Source organism: Pinus tabuliformis, chromosome 9, assembly GCF_031772625.1.
Source record: "Pinus tabuliformis cultivar Carrire ecotype Pingquan chromosome 9, CPIR1, whole genome shotgun sequence".
NCBI classification, from domain to species: domain Eukaryota; kingdom Viridiplantae; phylum Streptophyta; class Pinopsida; order Pinales; family Pinaceae; genus Pinus; species Pinus tabuliformis.
The window spans coordinates 474,777,457-474,797,770 of NC_142307.1; positions in this window are offsets into that span (position 1 = coordinate 474,777,457).

Genomic DNA, 20,314 nt, shown 5'->3' on the forward strand with positions numbered 1-20,314 from the left:
CCTGGGTCCATCTGGGAAGTGTCTTAATTGTTAAAGGGTTTCTACCTTTGGTTTGGGAGCTTTTGCTTTGATTCTACCCATTTTTTTACCCTCAGCGCGGTTTAATTCAAAACAGACGAGCTGACGTCGCATACCTGCTGCTTTGTTTTCCCTTTCATCGCGCCTGTACGACTAACAGTCGCGCTGACCTCGTTTTTGAGACAGCGCGCTTAATCCATGTGCTTCCGCGCTGACGGCGCAAAGTTGCTACAGGCCTTCTCTTGTCAGCGCCGAGTTGCTGAAGGCCACCCGCGCTGATCTTGTAGAGTTCATTTTGGTCCAAAGTAGCCTCCTGAACCTATTGCTTTGACTTTCCCCTCTTCTCTCCCCTTGGTCTATGACTTGTTTTTCATTGCCTGAACTCTGAGGTACTTGTTTGCGAAGTCTTGTTCCACAGGGTTTTGTTTTTGCTCATTTTTCGATTTTGCAAATACCTTCCTCTTTGCTTTCGCTGCTGGGTTTGTATTTCGGCCATCACTTTTATAGTTGCTGGATTGTGTTGAATCTCTAATTGACTTGTTGTAACTCTCATCCTCCGGGTGTTTGCTCTTCTCCATTGATTTCACACTCTAGCCCTAGGGCATCTAGTGGCCGTGTGTGTGTCAAGCCTTCCGTAGGGATCTTGTTCTCTTGTTTGACCAGCCAACTTCAGATTTGTTTTTTACACTTGTTCAGTGATTGTTGAAGTGTTTTTGGTTGTGTTTCCGAGCGGTTTTTGCTTCTTCCTTGCTTGAATTCCTGTTTGTCTTGCCGAGCTTAGATCACATAGCTCGTGCGGAACTTGGTTTTTCCTTTTGATTTGGAAATCTTTTTTGGATGTTTTGGGAACTTTGTGTGCTTTCATTAAGTGATTTGCTTGGTGTTCCTGTTCCTCAAAATTCATTTGGATGCTTTGTGCCATTGAAAGAAAATCAAACTAGTAGCTTTGCTTTCGAGAATTGAAAAGGAAAAGAACATTTCATTGATTCGCATTTTCAAAAGAAAAGTTTCCTTTCCTTGCTTTTAGCTGCATTAGGTTGTTTGATTGCTCGTGTTCGTTTTGTTTGATCAAAAAATTCTTTACCTTCTCATAGCTAGAATTCATCGAACAAAATGGTATTCTTTGTCATGTAGTCTGCATCTAGGTAATTGTGAGAGAACACACGATAGGACCTGAAATAGAAACTTAATTCAAGATCAACCATAAAATGAACTGAATTAACCTAAAAACGCATTGGAACTAAACGCAAATATCTAGAGGTCTAGGTTAGAGACGTGTTCCGGCGTCTTTAAACATAGTCACTGTTGTTTCACATTATGGTTGGGTGATTCCTCCTTCTGTGACTCGATAGTGGTCTAACACGGACTCCGCTCCCACGTACCGTCGCGTATATAGGGAGACCCCACTAGGCTCTTATCCTTTATCCATAGGAAGCCGAGTCTGTCGCCTTGTGAACCGTAACGCACCGAACACAGCATTCGGGAAGATTGACTGTAGTACGGAAAGTCCCACGCTCTCATACGATTGCTAAGGTGTATAAGCAGTTTTACGGGTCGCCTGGTAAACCCTATACCTAGAGTCTCCAGAGCAGTCACTTTTGATCCTTTTCGGACTCCCTAAATGAAAAGGTGCCTATGAGCGTCTTGTCACTTCGTGCTCATTAAACATTCGAAGGAGACTGGAGTCATCTTTTCGTCCTTTTCTCGACTCTTGAAACATGAAAAGGTCAAGTTTGGTTCTTGTGTCTTAAAATTTATTCGGCCATGATAACATCACCTGGTTAGATCTTGTGTGCGTTAGTTTTGAGTAGGGTCTTTATCGTTAGTTTTCTTTAGGTTTTCTAAGGGGTCTTGTCATCCTGGCTAACTCGTCAACTCCCGGTCCGAGTGATCAAGGTTCTCCATCTTCTGTTGCTCCAGAGGTACCAGTTGTAAGCGATACTCTTCCCATTGTTCCGAGTATCCAGCCTATCAACGTACGTGCCCCGGGCGACGAAGATTACATAGAAGATTGGAATCCTATCTGGGAGCCTGATAGCGACTATACCCCTCATACTCCTTTTGGTATGTCGTCTCCGATGTCTACTTCCCCCATGGATGAGACATCTTCCAGCACAGGTGAAACACCCGTGGTGATAGATATTGAAACTCCGATCCCAGCTACCTCTCCACTCCCTCCACGATATCAGTCAGTGAGGGATAGGATAGCTGCTAGAACTACTTCTACGACTATATGGGATCCTAGTCTTATTGCCACCACAGGGCCCTTTATTTCGCGACCTCCTAATACACCTGTTACTTCAGGTCTTAATACGCCTGTTACCTCAGTTCCTACCAATCCAACCGTTTGTGTAGCGCACTCGACTCCGGTCGTCAGTGCTGTGACAGCGTCCTCATCTACAAACCCTGGGGCTGGTCCCTCTTACAGTCAGGGCTAGCCAGGGGTTTCGTCTGGAGTCATTGATCCTGCACAAAATGCTCAGCCCTCTTCTGGTGGTGTTCCAGGAGCAGGTTCGTATGATGCCCACGGGCAGCCCATTGTGGACCCAGATTACCAAGGTCCACTCTTTTATTATGATGCTAACGGTCAGTACCTCGAGAACGTTTCATCCATGCCTCGTCAACCTTTCGTTGAGAACTCGGCACCATTGGACGTTACGTATGATCCTGTTACTCATACTTTCTGAGGGCGCCAGAATCCTCCCAGACAGCCCCAAGGACCACCAAATCAAGGCCAGCTGCCTTATGTGCAAACCCCTCAAGGGCAACCACTTTATGGCCCGCCTTACCCAGGACAATCTGGGGGCCCGCAGAGACAACCCTACCCGGGACAACCCTCAGCCGTTGGGGGTCCGTCGTTTTCATATCAGAGTCAACCTTCTGGATATCCAGGGCAACCTGGTACCCAGCAAGGTTACCCAACTGGACAACCAGGGCAGCCTTACATTCAGCAAGGCCAACCCGGTTTCCAGCAGGGATACCCACCTGGACAAACTGGGAAAGTCTATACTCCTCAAAATCAACCAGCAGTCCAGCAGGGATATTCTCTTGGGCAGGGGGGGCAACCCTACTTACAGCAGGGCCAACCTACTGCCCAGTCTGGTCATCTTTCTGGGCAGGGTGGGCAACCCTACGTTTAGCAGGGTCAACCCACTGCTCAATCCATGCATCCTTCTGGGCAAGGGGGGCAGCCTGCTATACAGCAAGGCCAACCCACTGCTCAGCCTATGCACCAAGGGGGGCAGCCTGCTATACAGCAAAGCCAGCCCTCTGCTCAGTCTGTGCACCCTGGGGGGCAGACGGGCCAACCTTCTATGCAGCAAGGTCAACCCGCTGTCCGCCCTAATCATCCATCTGGACAAGCTGGCCAACCTCAGGGTCAACCAGCTGTTCAGCCGGCTCAGTCATCTGTACCGCAAGGACAACCCTTGGTGGTCCACGGACAACCTGGCACCCAGCAAGTTCATCCTGCTGGCCAGCCAGGTCCATCTCAAATCCAACCAAGTCAACCTTCGGGCCAGATGATCCAAGCCCAGTCGGTTCAAGGACATTACTCTGGGCCTCAAACTCAAATGGGTTATCAAATGCAAGGTGGGCCATAGCCTCAACCTTCTTACCAGATGCAGCCTCCCTATCAGGCTCAGTATGGGGCCCAGCAGCCATATGGCTACCAGCAACCCCAGGGGCAAACTCAGTTTGCTCCTTATCAAAATTATCAACAGCCACAGGTCACTCCTTACCAAAATTATCAGTATGCCGCACCTGTAGGGCAAGTTGCTAATAAATGAGGAGCTGGGGGGCAGACACAGGGACACCTATCCGCATATGGCCAGAATCCGTATGGACAGAACTCCTATGGGCAAGGTCCCTACGCACCAGGCCCTTTCGGGCCGGGTCCGTCTGGACAGAGCCCATGGGGGCAACCGCCACCTGGTTGGAACCCTAATGTTGCCTCGAATCCACAGCCACAAATGTCCTTTAACCCTTAGCTACCATTCTTAGCGACGTTGGAACTGCCTGATGTGTCCAAGTTAACAAATGATCCTATTTTGCATAATCCATATTGGCCACCGGTTCCAACCAAAATACCAAGTGATTGTCCAAAGTTTGATGGCAAAGCTGGTGAAGACCCTCAGGCCCATGTAATGACTTATCACCTTTGGTGTTCATCGAACTCATGGCTTGATGATTCTATCCGGCTCCGCCTCTCTCAGAGAACTCTCACTGGTTCAGCCGCTAAGTGGTATATCGAGCTGAATCGCGGCATGTTTCAAGATTTCAATTCGTTGGCTATGGCCTTCTTGACTCATTTTCAGTTACCTATTCGGTACGAGACTGGGACACATCTCCTCACGTCTCTCAAATAGGATACGGCGACGCACATCTCTGATCATATACATGAATGGAGAAGGCGTCGTCGCTTGATCAAATTTTGGATTCCTGATCAACTCATGACCGATTGGTTCACGACTTCCTTTGTCCCTAAGATTGCAAAAGACATCGCAATGGGAGCGTGTGTAACTGAAGAGCAAGCAATCACGTGAGCTCAGTACCTCGACTTAGTGTACTCTCAGTCGGGTACTTTGTATGAGTATTTTCCAGATGCCCCGAGGCCTGGACAGCCCAAGGCTCCACCAAAGCCTTCTGTTGATGGAGTCATTGGTTCTGTGAATTCGTCATCAAAGAAATCGGCCGCGAACCCTGGGAAGCAGAAACAGAACGCCTCTAACGAAAATGCTCCTCAGGGCCAATCAATTTCTGGGAGTACCTCCGAGGTAAACGCCGTTCAGTCCACCGCGGCGGACAAATCCTCGAAAGGGAAAAAGAAAGGGAAAGCTAAAGATAAATCTGGACAACCCAAGCAGGATCCCCCTAAGCCTCCCTCCGAGGAAGGAGCTAAGCGAAAACCTAAGTATCCTTGTCTCATCTGCGATGAGGATCACTATACCAAGGATTGCCCAAGGCGGTCCGAAGTTAGTCGACTTTTGAAAGGTGCTCCGGGGCCTCCTGCTGTGCTTAAAGAGCCTTTCCCTTCCCAGCAGACCCAAATGGTGGCAGATCCCTCTCAATCCTCTTCCTCGTTCGGTTCTCAAGTGTTCATGGCTGGAACGATCCCCATCCATGTTTCAACTCGAGTGAAATATTATCCATCTCAAGCCGGGAAAGAGCCGGAGGTTCCCTCCAGCGCTCCTCCGTCCAGTTCTAGTCCCCTTCACATCGAACGGCCCAGCACTGAGACGATCCCCCGACCCCCTCCCAAAGGTGTACTCAGGAAGTCATCTTATAACCCCAATGCTCGTGCTGCCCAGCACTATAGCATTGTCGAGGACTTAGCTCAGGCTCTGTCTGCTATGTCCGCATTAGAAGTCCTCCAGAGCTGCCCCTCCCAAAGGAAGTCCTTGCTATCAGCCATTGGTGGCATCGACCCGGCAGATTTGGATTTAATTTCTTTTGATCTCGAGGGTTTCACACAGAGACTGCCTCACCAAGTGGCTTTCCTTATACAGGTCCTCATCAATGGCAAAACGATTCATCGTACAGTCATTGATGAGGGTGCCTCAACCTGCATCATGTCTGTTGCTTGCTGGAAGGCTATTGGTTCCCCTGCTTTGAGCCAGTCTCCTACGACCCTAGAAGCCTTCGATGGAAGAGAATCTCGTCCATATGGTATCCTCCCACGATTGCCTATCTCTTTAGAAGGGAAAACCGTAGAGGTAGAGGTTGAAGTTGTTGACGCTAATCTCACTTACAACCTCCTCCTTGGACGAAGCTGGACATACGCCATGCAAGCCGTGGCTTCCTCCTTGTTCCGTGTCGTTCGCTTCCCTCATCAAGGGAGAATCGTCACAGTGGACCAGCTGTCCTTTTTTGCTTCTTCTTCTTAAGGAAATGTGCCATTCGTGGAGCATACCTCCAAGTCATTAGTGAGTGTGGGTGCCGGACTGTTTAAAGATCCCTCCTTAATGGGAGTCTTTCCCCTCCCACCTCCGAATCTCGCCCCTGTTAACATGATTTCAGTACGTTTTGATCCATGGGTTCTTCCTCCATTGAATCAGGAAGACTCTTGGGGTGATATGATGCCGTTGAGTCCTGCCGAGCTCAACTACTTCGAGATTGTCGCTGCATCGGTTCCCCTTCCTGAACCTGCTTTTTTAAGCAGTGTTCCTGATTCCTATGATCATTTCCCTTGGCTGGGTGATGAGGCCACTTCGGATCCCCTAAAGGAAATATTTCCCTCCGATGAGGCCATCATAGAGACTATGTCTCTCGAAGAGCTCCCTTGGTCAGATCACCACCATCGCTCTTCGTTTCTCCCTCCACATTCGGAAATGGTCGCATGTCTCAAGCGGTTTGCTTCATGTGTCCCATCTCCACCTCTCCAAACACCTGTCTAGCTATACCAAGTGTCTTCGGAGGGCAATATGGGTAACATCACGCAAACCCAGCCTATCGACATCTCTGTCAACCCAGGGATTGTCGAGAATATCTTCATTGGAGTCACGTGCACTCCTGAGGAAGTTCAACTCTATACCGCTTTATTTCGTGAATTCTGTGATGTCTTCGCATGGTCTTACGAGGAAATGCCCGGCATCGACCCTAGTATTGTGGTGCACGAAATACCTACTTATCCAGATGCTAAGCCTGTTCGCCAGCGCTTACGTCCAGTGCACCCTCGAAAGGCTGCAACCATCAAGGCCAAAGTCGAAAAGCTTCTTCGAGCTGGTTTCATCTATGCCATCCCCCTCACGGAGTGGGTGTCCAATATAGTCCCTGTAAATAAAAAGCAGGGCACTATCCGGGTCTGTGTTGACTACCGCGATATCAATCGTGCCTGTCCAAAAGATAACTTTCCTACGCCTTTCATTGATCAACTTATTGATGACTGCGCACGAAATGAGATTTATTTGTTTATGGATGGCTTCTCGGGTTATAACCAGATCAACATAGCCCCTGCAGACCAGCATAAGACAGCTTTCATTTGTCCTTGGGGCACCTTCGCTTATAAGAAGCTTCCTTTCGGTCTCAAAAATGTTTGTGCCACCTTCCAGCGTGCGATGTCATATGCTTTTCATGATATTCGACACATCGTATAGCCTTACCTGGATGACCTCCCAGCTCATTCAGCTAAGCGTCAAGACCATCCATCTCATCTACGCGAAAATTTTCTCCGCTGTCGACACTACTGTATTCGACTCAATCCGCATAAGTGTGTCTTCTGCGTAGAATCTGGCCGACTACTCGGGTTCATCGTCTCCTGGGAAGGCATCCGTCTGGATCCCCTCAAAGTCGAGGCCATTTTGAATCTTCCTCCCCCTGCCTCTTTGCAGCAATTGCAGAGCTTGCAGGGAAAAGCTAATTTTCTCAGACGATTCATTCCGAATTATGCCGAGGTGGCTAAGGGTTTCACATGGTTATTAAAGCGAGACACACCCTTTCGTTGGTATGCTATCGCCCAGGAATCTTTCGAGCGCCTTAAAGACCTTCTTGTCTCAACTCCGCTCTTAAGACCTCCGAACTACCACCGTGATTACACTCTCTATCTAGCTGCCGCTGACACCACCATCGGCATGGTTCTAGTGCAGGATGATGATGCCGGCACCGAGCACGTTATCTATTATCTTAGTCGCAACCTTCTGGATACGGAAACTCGCTACGCACATGTCGAGAAGTTGGCATTGGCAGCTGTCTGCGCCGTCCAACGATTCCGGCATTATATCCTGTTGCGCACAACGACCGTGATCTCTAACTGCAACCCCATGACCTACATTTTGTCGCGTCAACTACTAGGGGGCAAATACTCGAAGTGGATTGTAATCCTCCAAGAGTTCGACTTGGAATTCACTGCGGCCAAGTCTAAGAAATCTCTGGTCTTTGCTGAACTGCTCTGTTCCTTACCATCTCACTCTGCACCATCTCGTTCGGAGGAGCATATCCCGGATGAAACATTGTTTCTCATCAGCACCCTCGACCCGTGGTACAGGGACATTATCGTATATTTGCAGACGTCTTCCTTCCGTCCAAATGTATCGAAAGATGCTCGACGGCGAATTCGTCACCAAGCTCAACCCTATCGCATTTTGGGCGATACCCTGTACCGCCTCGGCGTTGATTCTGTTCTCCGCCGATGTTTGACTCTCGAGGAAGCTGAGCGGGTGTTAAATGACTACCACTCTAGTGCTTGTGGCGGTCACATGTCCGGATATGCTACCGCCCAGAAAATTCTCCGTGCTGGTTACTTTTGGCCTTCTATCTTCAAAGATTGCATTCTTGCCATTCGCGCATGCCATGAATGCCAAGTATACCACCGGAAAATGCGTGCTCCTCCTGCACCACTGCACCCTGTTGTCACCGTAGGTCCATTTGCCAAATGGGGCATCGATTATACGTCCTGTAACCCTCGTTCGGCCGGGGGGCATGGGTACATCATCGTTGCCGTGGATTATTTCACCAAGTGGGCCGAAGCGATGCCTACATTGAATGAAGACGGTTACACAGCGGCGCAATTTTTATTTAATCATGTCATTACTCGTTTCGGAGTCCCTCAGGCTATTGTCACGGATCACGGAAAGCATTTCCGTAATCACATGATGACGGAACTAACGACCCAACTAGGCTTGCGTCAAGATAGTTCGACACCGTACTATCCACAATCTAACGGTCAAGTCGAGGCCGTGAACAAAGTTTTGATCACTATGCTTCAACGCACCGTCAATACGCACAAGTCTAATTGGCATCTGATGCTGTTCCCAGCCTTGTGGGCCTACCGGACTTCTGTGAAGGATGCCACCGGTTTCACTCCGTTTCAGTTGGTTTACGGACTGGAGGCCACCCTTCCCATCGAGTGTGAGATTCCTTCGTTGAAATTAGCTGTCGAGTTGCTTCCCAACACCACTCCGGTGGAGGAACGGCTTCTTTACCTAGAATGGTTGGACGAGACTCGTCGTTTAGCTTCTCTGGCTATCGAAGCGCAAAAGAAGAGAGTCAAGGCTCACTTTGACCAGAACATTCATCCTCGTTCCTTCGTTGAGGGAGATCTAGTACTGCTCTATGATCAAGCTAAAGACAAGATGGGGGCAGGAAAACTCGAGTCCATGTGGCTAGGTCCCTATATCGTGAAAAGAGTTTTACAAAAGGTCGCATATGAGTTGATTGATTACAAAGGAAATCCTCTTGACAAGCCCCGCAACGGGCTGTATTTGAAGAAATATTATGCATGACTTCGTGCACTCAGTTTGTACATACGCGTGTTTAGTGTGTTTTGTGTGCATGATTTCATGTTTTTCTTTGGTGAGAAGGCGTGTTTGCCTCTTATTGTGTTTTCTCATTCTTGTGCAGATGTCTAGTGCACCTTATGTTGGTTTCGCTGATGGCGCCTGCCGTAGTACTTGCAATTTGTCCTCTGCGGCATGGGCAATCTATGATCCTCACGGAGAGTTGCTAGATCTTCAAGGAGTCTGCCTCGGTCATACCACTAATAATGTTGCCGAATACAGTACCGTAATTGAGCTACTAGCCGAAGCAGTTGATCTCGACATTCGTGCAATGATGGTAAACCTGGACTACCAGCTTGTTGTTCATCAACTCAACAGGCGATATTCCGTCAGAGACCAACGTATCCTAAGGTTGTATCTACGTGTCAGATTGTTAGAAAGGAATTTTGACTATATCACATATCAACATATTCCGAGACGATTAAACACGTTGACTGATGCATTGGCAAATCATGTGTTAGACAGACATTTGCGAAATAGATAAACATCATACAAGAAAACATAGAAAGCATAATAGAGTAAAGCATATGTAAATAAGATATTTCCCAAGCATAGTTTGCATGCGTGCTGTGTGTGCTTTTAAGCTTGCATTTAAAACATTAAAATACATGGGTCGTGTGTTGTGAAATTCATACATAAGATTACATTTGTACTGAACATTTGCATAGCATAAACAAAACATCATCATATGTAACAAGATCCATCCAAAAACCAGGTATGTATATATATATATATATATATATATATATATATATATATATATATCGTGTGGCGCACTAAGGCGCTCAAAAATAAGTGTATATGTCAAAAATGGAATCACTGTCCTCAGTACATCCGAGACATATGTCTCTCAAAACATCAGTGGAAATAAACCTAGGCGACTACTGTGCTGGGTTATGCTCTCTGTAGCATACAACTGCTCGTGCCACCCGCCTCAAGAGGCGGTGCATCCTGGGTTCCACCCCCACGGTGTGGATCTGATGAGCTATGGGGACCTCCTCCACCCCCTGGTAATCTGGCACCCCCTCCAGTAAACCCTCAAGGTTGCGAGCTACAGTCTCCGACGTGTCAACTCCTGGAGGAACTAGGGCCAGGGCTCCAGTTCCTTGCCCCTCTCTCCGAGCCTCTGGGGCTAGACCGATGGGTCTAACAGGTCCCACATCTGCACACCGTGACGTTTATCAAGACATGTACATAAAAAATCAAAAACATTAAAAAATTAAAAAGAGATCAAGTGTCATACCTCCATCATCCCAATGCTCTCCCGCGGGTAGTGGCATGTCAGGATCGTTGCGGAAGTCCATACCGGCATATGGCCAGTCCTCTATGAAAATGACCTGTTGGTCCAACCACTCTCGAAAGTACACTCCCCAAGCCGCTGGGCGGCCACCACCCCCGCGCGGCATGATACGGGCCCATCGAGTGGCCCTCGTCTCCCGGGGACCCCTAGGTGGATCCACGGCCATGGTCTGTAGCCGTATGGCTGGCACCCGCTCCAGAATGAGTGGTAGTAAGAGCGACCCGTAGCCAAACTATTTCGTCTCCCCGCGACGACAGTTGCTAAGTTGCCTCTTCATGTTGTTTGTCACCGTCGTTGCCCAGTTGAACACAGTAGGCTGTAAGCACTTGAGAGCTAGCAATAGATGGGTCTTCGAGGCCTCATGGTTGGCCAAGCTCCCCGCTGCCCGGGTTACCATAAAGAGTATGGTACGAAGGACCATATCAGTCACCGTGGGAATTGACACTTTCCCACTTCGCGATTTTACCGCCTCTGGACACACTCGAGCCATGAGCTGGTCAAGTGTCTCGCCGCTGGGCCGTTGCCCCTCTATGATAGGCATCACGCCCCGGCGCGACAATCCAGTCAAAAAATAAATGTCCATATGGTCAAACTCAATGTCACGGCCTCGGATGGTAAATTTGCCATCTACTGGGTTCCATGCCCTGATCAGGAACTCAAGCAGGTCAGGCTGAGCCCTCAGACATGGAGTGAGAAAGAATTTCATGAATCCGCACGCCCGCATGGCATTTCGGCAATCTGCATTTGCAAAAGCAGCTATATCCTCGAAATCATGGGCCCTCTCTTGCCACTGAAAGGCCATTGCGTCCTGCATGAGCATCAAAAAATATTAGAGTGCTGACTAATGAGTTTTTTACGTTCAAATCTTAAAAAACAAAATTTTACGGCGTCAGCGCGACTGTTTTTAAAACAGTCGCGCTGACCATGGCAGCCCGTTGTTTTTTCCCCAGGTCAGCGCGGAAGAACACTGGTTTTCCGCGCTGACCGGGAAGGTGGTACGTGTAATTTTAATTCGATCAGCGCGGACACGCGCGGGAAATCCGCGCTGACCGAGAGCACGCCAACGCTCAAAGAATTTGGCCAAACGACCAATTCCCACCGTTGAAATGCTCAAAAAAGGACTCAAAATAGAGCGCATGACAAGGGGAACCTACCTGGAGCAAGTCGTTCGATGAATGGTGTCCGCACGGGGAAGAATTCGCTCCGTCAACTTCGCAGCTTCACAACGTTCTCAAAGGCTCAATATGGCAACAATGGTAAAAATGACTATTTACCCTTCTATTTATACTAAAAATGGCTTAATTAACTATAGATTTTACAAATGCGGGTTTTTGTCATGCTTTTGCCATGGATTTAGCGCTTCTGTCAATGTCTTATGCCTTTATGCATGTTTTACTATGTTTTTAAACATGTCGAACAAATTTATGCGGGTATTTTTACTGTGCAGGTCCTCAGAAATGGTGAAGTCATAATGGTCCTAAATACACTTGGTCCCGAAAAATGTCGTCTTCGAGCTCTTTTCCGACATAAATCGAGAAAAGATTGCCGAGCTTCCTTATGGCTCCTTAAAGGGAATGAAAGGCGGTCGTTTTAAGCTCTTTTTCCGACCGTGTAACTTAAAAAGATTGCTGGGTGTTTGTCGTTTCGCACTCGTTATTGGCTCTAAAACGACGTGTTTTCGACCACTTTTTTACTTTTTCGGGTCGAAGGCACTATTTACGAAAAGTACTCCTCGATCGCAATGATCAGGCGGTTCTTTCGAGCATTGTTTTATACTTTTTCGGGCTCGAGAGACACAACTTTACGAAAAAGGACCCCCCTGGAGTTTCCTTTTCCGCTGTCTTTTCAGACTCTCTAAACAAGAAAAGACGCCGAGCTTTTCCTTTGTCAGGCTTGTTAAACACTTGATGACATCGGGCATCATCGAAATGACACTCTTCAAGCATATGCTATCCCCATCAAGCTTGTCATCCAAAAATAACCGGGGTACCTGCCAGAAATGGTGGGGAAAATGAAACTGCAATTGTCGCGTCGGCAGTATGTCGCTCTTGAACATGGCACTGGTCTGCATTCGTGTCAGGTGGGAATTTCTCATTTTGTTTCACAACTGACCTCTGTGGGTACGAGTTATCCTATTTGATCTCTCATTTACTCATTGCCGTCGTCATCATACCCTCTGCTCATTTGATGTCAAATACTGCCAAATCCACTGTCGTGCCACCGATATGCTCAAGAGAAGTTGACCTCTGCAATAATACAACCTCATCTGCTATCTCACACAACTCATTTTACCTCTGTCTCGTGTCAATGATGTGGGAAACATTATGGCCCACCTTCGATCAAGGTCACTTCCTGTCGACTTCAGCTCATTATCCGGGAAGGTGACTTAGAGACTCCCTTCAGGTGCCTTAGAGCCTGCATGCCTCAATGGCGGTTTCTTCGTGTTCGACGCAAGGTTTTCATCATTGGCCTCCGATCGGATGATTCTGCGGGTGTTCAACGCCAGCTCATTGATTCACACGCCGCAGATTGTACCTATAGTACCTTGAGGACCATTGTCATTATTGGTGGTACCTCTCGCGTCTGTTAACAGTTTTCATCATTGACTGGTAATCAGATGATGTTCATGCATGTTCGACTTCAGTTCATGCATTCACATGCTTGGTCTTGTACTTTGTTCGGGTCGGGATGGAGCGCAAGACCCTGGATCTCTGTCTGTTATGATCCAGGTTGCGATTTTGTGGATGATCATTACATGACTCATTGATGGATGGCTGCGCCCATACCTGAGTCTTCATGGATGGCTGCGACCATACCCTATCATTATTCTGGTCTCTTTAGCTGGGTGGCTGCGTCCATTCCACAGACCTTTTCGCATGTCTTTCGGATGGCTGCGCCCATGCCTAGACTGCATGTACTTGACTATCAGAGATATTCGGTCCTTCCTAGTGGTGTTCCGGTTCGGCAAGTTTTGTAAAGCATTTCACCCCTCCCACTCTCTCGGTCTTCATGCTTTAGGGGGCATCTGTTACACAGTAATTTGTCACTGTCTCCCTGTCAGTCACCCTACTGTGTCAGGAGTTCACAATAATCAAGTTCATGCCTTCTGAACTGGCCAGAAACCCACTTTTCTAAAGTTTTCCTCATCAGCGCGTCTATTTCCAAAATATCTGCGATGACTGGCGCTTCATAACAGACCGCGTGCGCTGCCAGCGCGGAAGCACACAACTTTTCCGCGCTGATCGAATTTCATGACCAGCGCAGCCTCTGTTTGTATCTACCCGTGCTGACATGGCCCTTTCCATTATGTCTTTGCGACGTCAGCGCGCCAGACAAGTTATGCACCCGCGCTGATCCAGTTTGGGCGAATTTGTTCCAACAGCCAGCCTTCCAGATAACTCCAGACTTGGTTGTTGGCTTTGTGAGTATCGCCTCCCTTCTATGGCATGTCTGTTCGACCCTTTGCAACTACTTCCCTTGAAGATAAGCTCATCCTTCCACTATTCAAGGAGACTCCTTCTCCTATATAAACCTCTACCATTACCATGAGCAACTAGTTTTTGAATAGCTTGGATTGTGTGGAGCTTATAGTGCTCAGATTGCTGCTACTATAGGTAGTTGGTGTGATAAGTGTGGAAGTGCTTGATAGCTTAGGGAAGGTTGTTTTGTGTTGCTTGTGTGAGAGAGAGAGTTTCTTGTCTTGGGAGAATCATTTCCAAAGGTGAATGCTTGAGACACTTGCTGACTGGCCCCTCCTGAGAAGGATACCGACGTCAAAACATTTGGTTGTACTCTTCTCTGCTTGATTAATAATAGATGACTACTATTATTGTTCCATTCTCATTTGTCTATGCAATGGTTAATGTGAATTACATCCTTTCTGACTGATGTATAGTTGCTTTTATTAGATTTCACGCTTGTGTTTGTTTCCTCTTCGTGTGTGCAGGTATCTATTCGCGGAGATCGCGGAAGATCGTGACCAGCCAGAGCGAAGGAGCGAAGGTGGCATCTCTTCATCAAACAACAGCGCTGGAATCCAAGTAGGTGTTCTTGCATACCTTTTAATTGCAATTAGGAACTTGCATAGTAGCATTGACTGATTGTTGCTAGACCCATTCTGGGCTAGTATGGATCGCCTCTATCCGTAGAGGGGATTTGCCTCTCCAACAGTACCTCCCATATTATTGGTTATTAATGTGCATTAAATACGATATTCATTACCAAGTCTCATTTCGAAATTTGTATATAGTCACCTTTTATTGTTCCCAATCAAGGTTTTTCTTTCCCACTTTATGGTTCTTGCAAGTCTCTTTCACGCTCTAGGATTGTGCTTGAGAGTTCAAATGTAGAGTCCTTAATATCCTTGGTACTATTTGGAAGAGATTTTTTTAGACTTCATATGGCCAATATGGTATGTATTGTGTTGTATATTGTAAGGATGATGTACATACCTATTTGTAATAATTGCAAATGAACTGTGTGTAGATATTCGCTTGATAATAGTCAATTTTTTGTCTCTCAACCCCCTCTTTCTCATTTTTCTTGCCCATACCAATTATTTTATGTCGACCAACTAATCTAAAAGTTGTAAGTTATCCCAAATGGACTGAATTAGTTACCTCATGAAAGGTTGTTGGACACAAGATTTTCCACTTAGAAGAAATATTAGTCACCTCATTAAATGTTTCTAAACACAATCTTTTCCACTTATAAGGAATGCACGTCACTATGATCATATCTTAGACATGCATGCTTGCTTGCCTGATTGTTCATGTCATTATATCTTAAAAGTAATTACGCTTTCAATCATCTGAAGGGCCATTTCAAATTCAATTTAAAATTTGGAATGTGTGTTTATCCTCTATTGCATGTTAGTAAATTTCATTTGAGTGGTAAATGTATTTCATCATTAAAGAAACTAGGGAAAGGTCCTTATTTAAAAACCCCTTAAATCACAATTATGGTGGAAATACTCAAGAGAAATACAAAAAGACCCTCTAGTTAGTGCATGGTTTCAACCATTCATCTGAATAACCATTGTATTAAACCACAAATCCATGTTTTCGAATGTAATTTAAACTTTGGAAAGTGCATTTATATTCTATTGCATGTGATTTAAATGTCATTTGAGTGGTAAATGCATTCTATATTTAATGCAACCAACTCATCCCAATGTCAAACTTTAAGCTATAATTGTTTATGATAATATTAAAATAATAAAGTTTTATTACTTTTATTTGATGTTATACATTTCATTAAAATGAAAAATTAGTTAATAAAATAAATTTAAATCAACAATTATTAGAAATTTATAGTTTGTATTACATTTGCAAAATTCAAGCATCTATTTTTTCTAAATCAATTTATGTATTAAAAAATAATAATATCATCCATAATTATATTACTTACTATAAATCTAGCAAAATATTAGACGTTGAGTAATTGAAACAATTATATATATATATATATATATATATATATATATATATATATATAACAAAATGTTATTATTTGTACTTGATGTTATAGTTAATAACATAATGAAGAAACTCTCCTAGGAGGCGACGAAGGTCTCAGTAACCAACTTCCAGCTCAGTAACCAACTTCCAAAGCACTTCCAGCTCCGTGTTTACCATAACCAACTTCCTAACTAACTTCCAACGAAGTGTTCTCCACGGTGTTTTCCGCGGCCTATAATGATCCAACGGCACAATTATTTTTAATCTTCTAACAAATCAGATCAATGGTGTAAGATAGGACATGGTGGCACATAGGGAAGTTCTTCCCAGAGGGAAACGCCTTACGACGTAATTATTTAAGCTAAGCACACTATTTATGTATGGATGTGAGTGTTTTATTGTAGGTATCTGATCCGAATTGGATCCATGAAGAATAATCAAAGCACCATTACTGTATCAAAACAGGACAGACTTCAAAGATTGAAGAGCACAGAGCGATTAGGAAGACCTCTAAACAGTGGCAGTTGGCAGCCAGCGAGGAACGACGAGGACCTCGGTCAAAATGCGCTGACCGAGGCCCATAGAGACTGCGCAGGAGGCAAAACTGGCACCTGGGAAGCCCGAATTGGGAAAAGGAGGCCATTTCTAATGCGCGATTAGCGCTGGGCAAAACCCTTCGAGAAGGAAAGGCCCCAAGCGCTCGGTCACATGGGAGCCGGGAAAACTATGGGGAAAGCGCTAAAGGCTAAAGGCAGGACCCGTGCTCCAAAACCAGTGGTATATCGAGGGCACCCTCGAGCGGTAAGTGGATTTGGCTGAAACCTAGTGATTCCATTCAGCACCTGACGCGTGGCAGGCGGAGGAGAGAGAAAATCGACGCTCATCGCACGCTAACGGTCGAGCAAGTCAACTGCGCAAAATGAGCGAATGATGTTAGATCTGGGGGCCCTAGATCTAATGGCTGACATCGCGCCCGATGGAGGAACCAGATTTGACAGGGGATTAAGCCGCGATATATAAGGATTTGAGGTCCGATTTGACCGCTGAGATGGCGGATGACTCATTCCATGATGTAACTGAAAAACCGAACCGACGAGGAAGAGCTAGCACAGTTCGTAGGAGGACAAGTGGCCACTCCCTGTGAGCCATTGATGATGACGCAAAAACAGGGAACTCCAAGCGAGCAGCAGTAGGCGATTCGACGGGGGGCGGAAGAGGAAATGAGCAGTCATGAGATCAATTAGCTTTAAAGCCATGTACCGAGATAGAGAACGGGGACACCGAGAGGAAGAACCAGAGAGAAGAAGACAAAGATAGAGAAAAGACGAGACAGTAAAGCAAGAAGCAAAAAGACAGAGATCCGAGATGACCTGCAGCATAAGGCAACATCGAGCAATCCCTGAGAGGATCTATCGGGAATTGAGAACCACATTGGGCTCTTCCCATTAAAGACTAGATAGGTCAAGAGCCGGTAAGGAAAAGAGTTTGTGCACACTAGTGGCTTGGGGAATCCAAGAACCACCCTTCCAAGCATCATTTTTGTTTCAGGAGACTTAGATTGAGCTCCTCATTATAATTCTCCGCTTTAAGGCACAATAAAAGAAGGCCACCGCTGAAAGTTGGACCGAAGACGTAGCCCTGGAGGATAGGGTGAACTTCTTATTAATTGTTGTGTTCTTGTATTTGCTTACTATGTTTCTCTTGTTGTTTTCCATTTTCCAATGTCTATGTATTTTGCAATCTCATCGATCCGTTGCCTAAAATGACATAGACACACCCCAACACATGAGTCTGTAATACCTTAATTCATTAGTCAAATTAACTGAGGTCACTCAAGAGTGATTTTTAGATCAAGTGGTATCAGAGCTCTAGGCTGTAAGGTTAGACAAGCTTGTGTTGGTTTAGTTGTTGAATGCTCACTAGATCAAAGCTCAAATTAGGAGAAGGATAGTTGGTCGAAACTAATCTTGAAATTGGGAGAGTCTATCCTCAGAAGACAATGTCAGAGGAAGGTTCAATGGGGCTAGACCCTCAATTCATAGAGAGTTTCCTAGCCATAAAGTCCATGGTAGAAGAAATGTATAGGGACTTTAGAAAACACAAGGATGAAGATTCATCAGGCTCTAATCAAGACAAAGGAGAAGATGAGTCTCACTTCCATGACCACTCAAAAGGAAAAGGGAAGAGGAAAGCTTTCTCACACCTCCTAACAACCCTAAACACAAAAAGAAAGTATCTTTGATCAAACTAGAAGTTAAATTTGATTTACCTATATATTATGGAGAGTTAAATGCATAAAAGTTGGACAATTGGATTAGACAAACTGATGTTTATTGCAGAGTACAGAACATCGATTCAGACAAGAGCAAGATTCAGCTGGCAAGCCTATGCCTTGGAGGCACTGCCTTGGTTTAGTGGGAAGGCAGAACCCAAGCTGATATGAAAAAACATGGTAAGACTATCTCTGTCTCGAGTAAATTTGTTTCTGCAATTAAAAAACAATTCTATCCATTGGCCTACACGAAACAAGCCATGATGAGTTGGCAAACTCTTCGACAATTGAAAGGGCAAAGTGTGCAGGGGTACACTCAAGAATTTAGAAAGAGGGCATTGATTCTAGGAATTTCATTAGACTCACCTGAAACTCTTTTGAAGTACATTGGTGGTCTACACAGCTACATGAGGCATACCATCCTCATGTTTAATCCCATTAGTATAGATGAGGTATCTGTACAAGCTACTCATCTAGAAGCTAGAGGAAAGAATGGAAACCTAGAAGTTGGGGAACCATCCCAACCCACTGCAAGCAAGAACAAGGAGAAAAGAAAGCAGAAGTGGAAAGCAAGGAAGGCTAACACTGCACATAAAAGTAAAGCTTCATGCACTCACTGTAAAAAGGATGGGAATGATGATGAGCATTGTTGGATCCTACATCCAGAGCTGAGACCTAAGAAGTTTGAGGGCAAGAAGAAGAAGACTGCTGCAACTATTCAGAAAGATTTGGGGTCAGACTCAGGAGATGAAACAACCATTGCAGCCACATGTATAAAAGGTAAGAATTCTGAAGCATCTACTAGTAATTCTCCACAATCTATTATTGATGAAGATAATGAGAGAAAAAGACATGAGCTTTTCCATATTCGAGTTATTTCCAAACATCGAAAGATTGATACTTTGTTTGATAGTGGCTCACAAGTAAATTTAATTTCTGAAGCAATTGTAAAGAAGTTTGGATTAGCAACTACACCTAATAAGAAACCATACCCATTAGGATGGTTGAATGATAAAACACAACTACAAGTGACTAGATAGTGCAAACTCAAGTTTTCTTTTGGGTCAACATTTGTAGATGAGTTTGAGTTAGACATAATTCCTTTGGCTATACGTGGAATTGTTTTAGGAAGTCCTTACTTGTATGATAGGAAAGCTATTTTCTATAGAGCTGAGAACAAGTATCTACTTGTCAAAGATGGAATCGAATACTTTGTAAGAGTTCATAAGCTCAAGAATAATTATACTCTCATAAACTCTAGGCAGATGAAAAGAATGATAAATTCATGCAAACAATTCTTACTGATGGTTGTAAAGGAAAATAAACCTAATAAAACCAATGTATTTGAGGGCTGTAATGCTAAATAGCAAGCCGATTTAGAAAAGGTTGTTTCAGAGTATGATATCTTGTTTCAAGAACCTAAAGGTCTGCCACCCAAAAGGGGAATAGTACATGATATTATTTTGCAGCAAGATGCTCCATTGCCTAACATTGGAATGTACAGGTTGTCTGCTTTAGAGCATGCTAAAATCAAGCAGCAGGTGCAGGAGTTGCTCAAGAAAGGGTTCATCAGACCTAGCACATCACCATGTGGGTCACCAATTGTTTTGGTGAGAAAGAAAGATGGCTCGTGGAGAATGTGCATTGATTACCGAGCACTCAATAAGATAACAATAAAAAATTGTTATTCCCTTCCTCGCATAGATGATCTTTTAGATCAATTGAAGGAAGTTGTTTATTTCTCCAAGCTAGACTTGCACAGTAGATACCATCAGGTTAGAATTACAGAACAAGATGCATGGAAGATTGCTTTCAAAACAAAGCAGGGATTGTATGAGTGGCTGGTTATGCCTTTTGGCTTAACTAATTATGCTCCTGCTACTTTCATGAGATTAATGAATGATGTACTCAGACCTTTTCTTGATGTTTTTGTTATTGTGTATCCAGATGACATTCTAATTTTTAGTAAAACGTGGGAAGAACACTTAAAGCA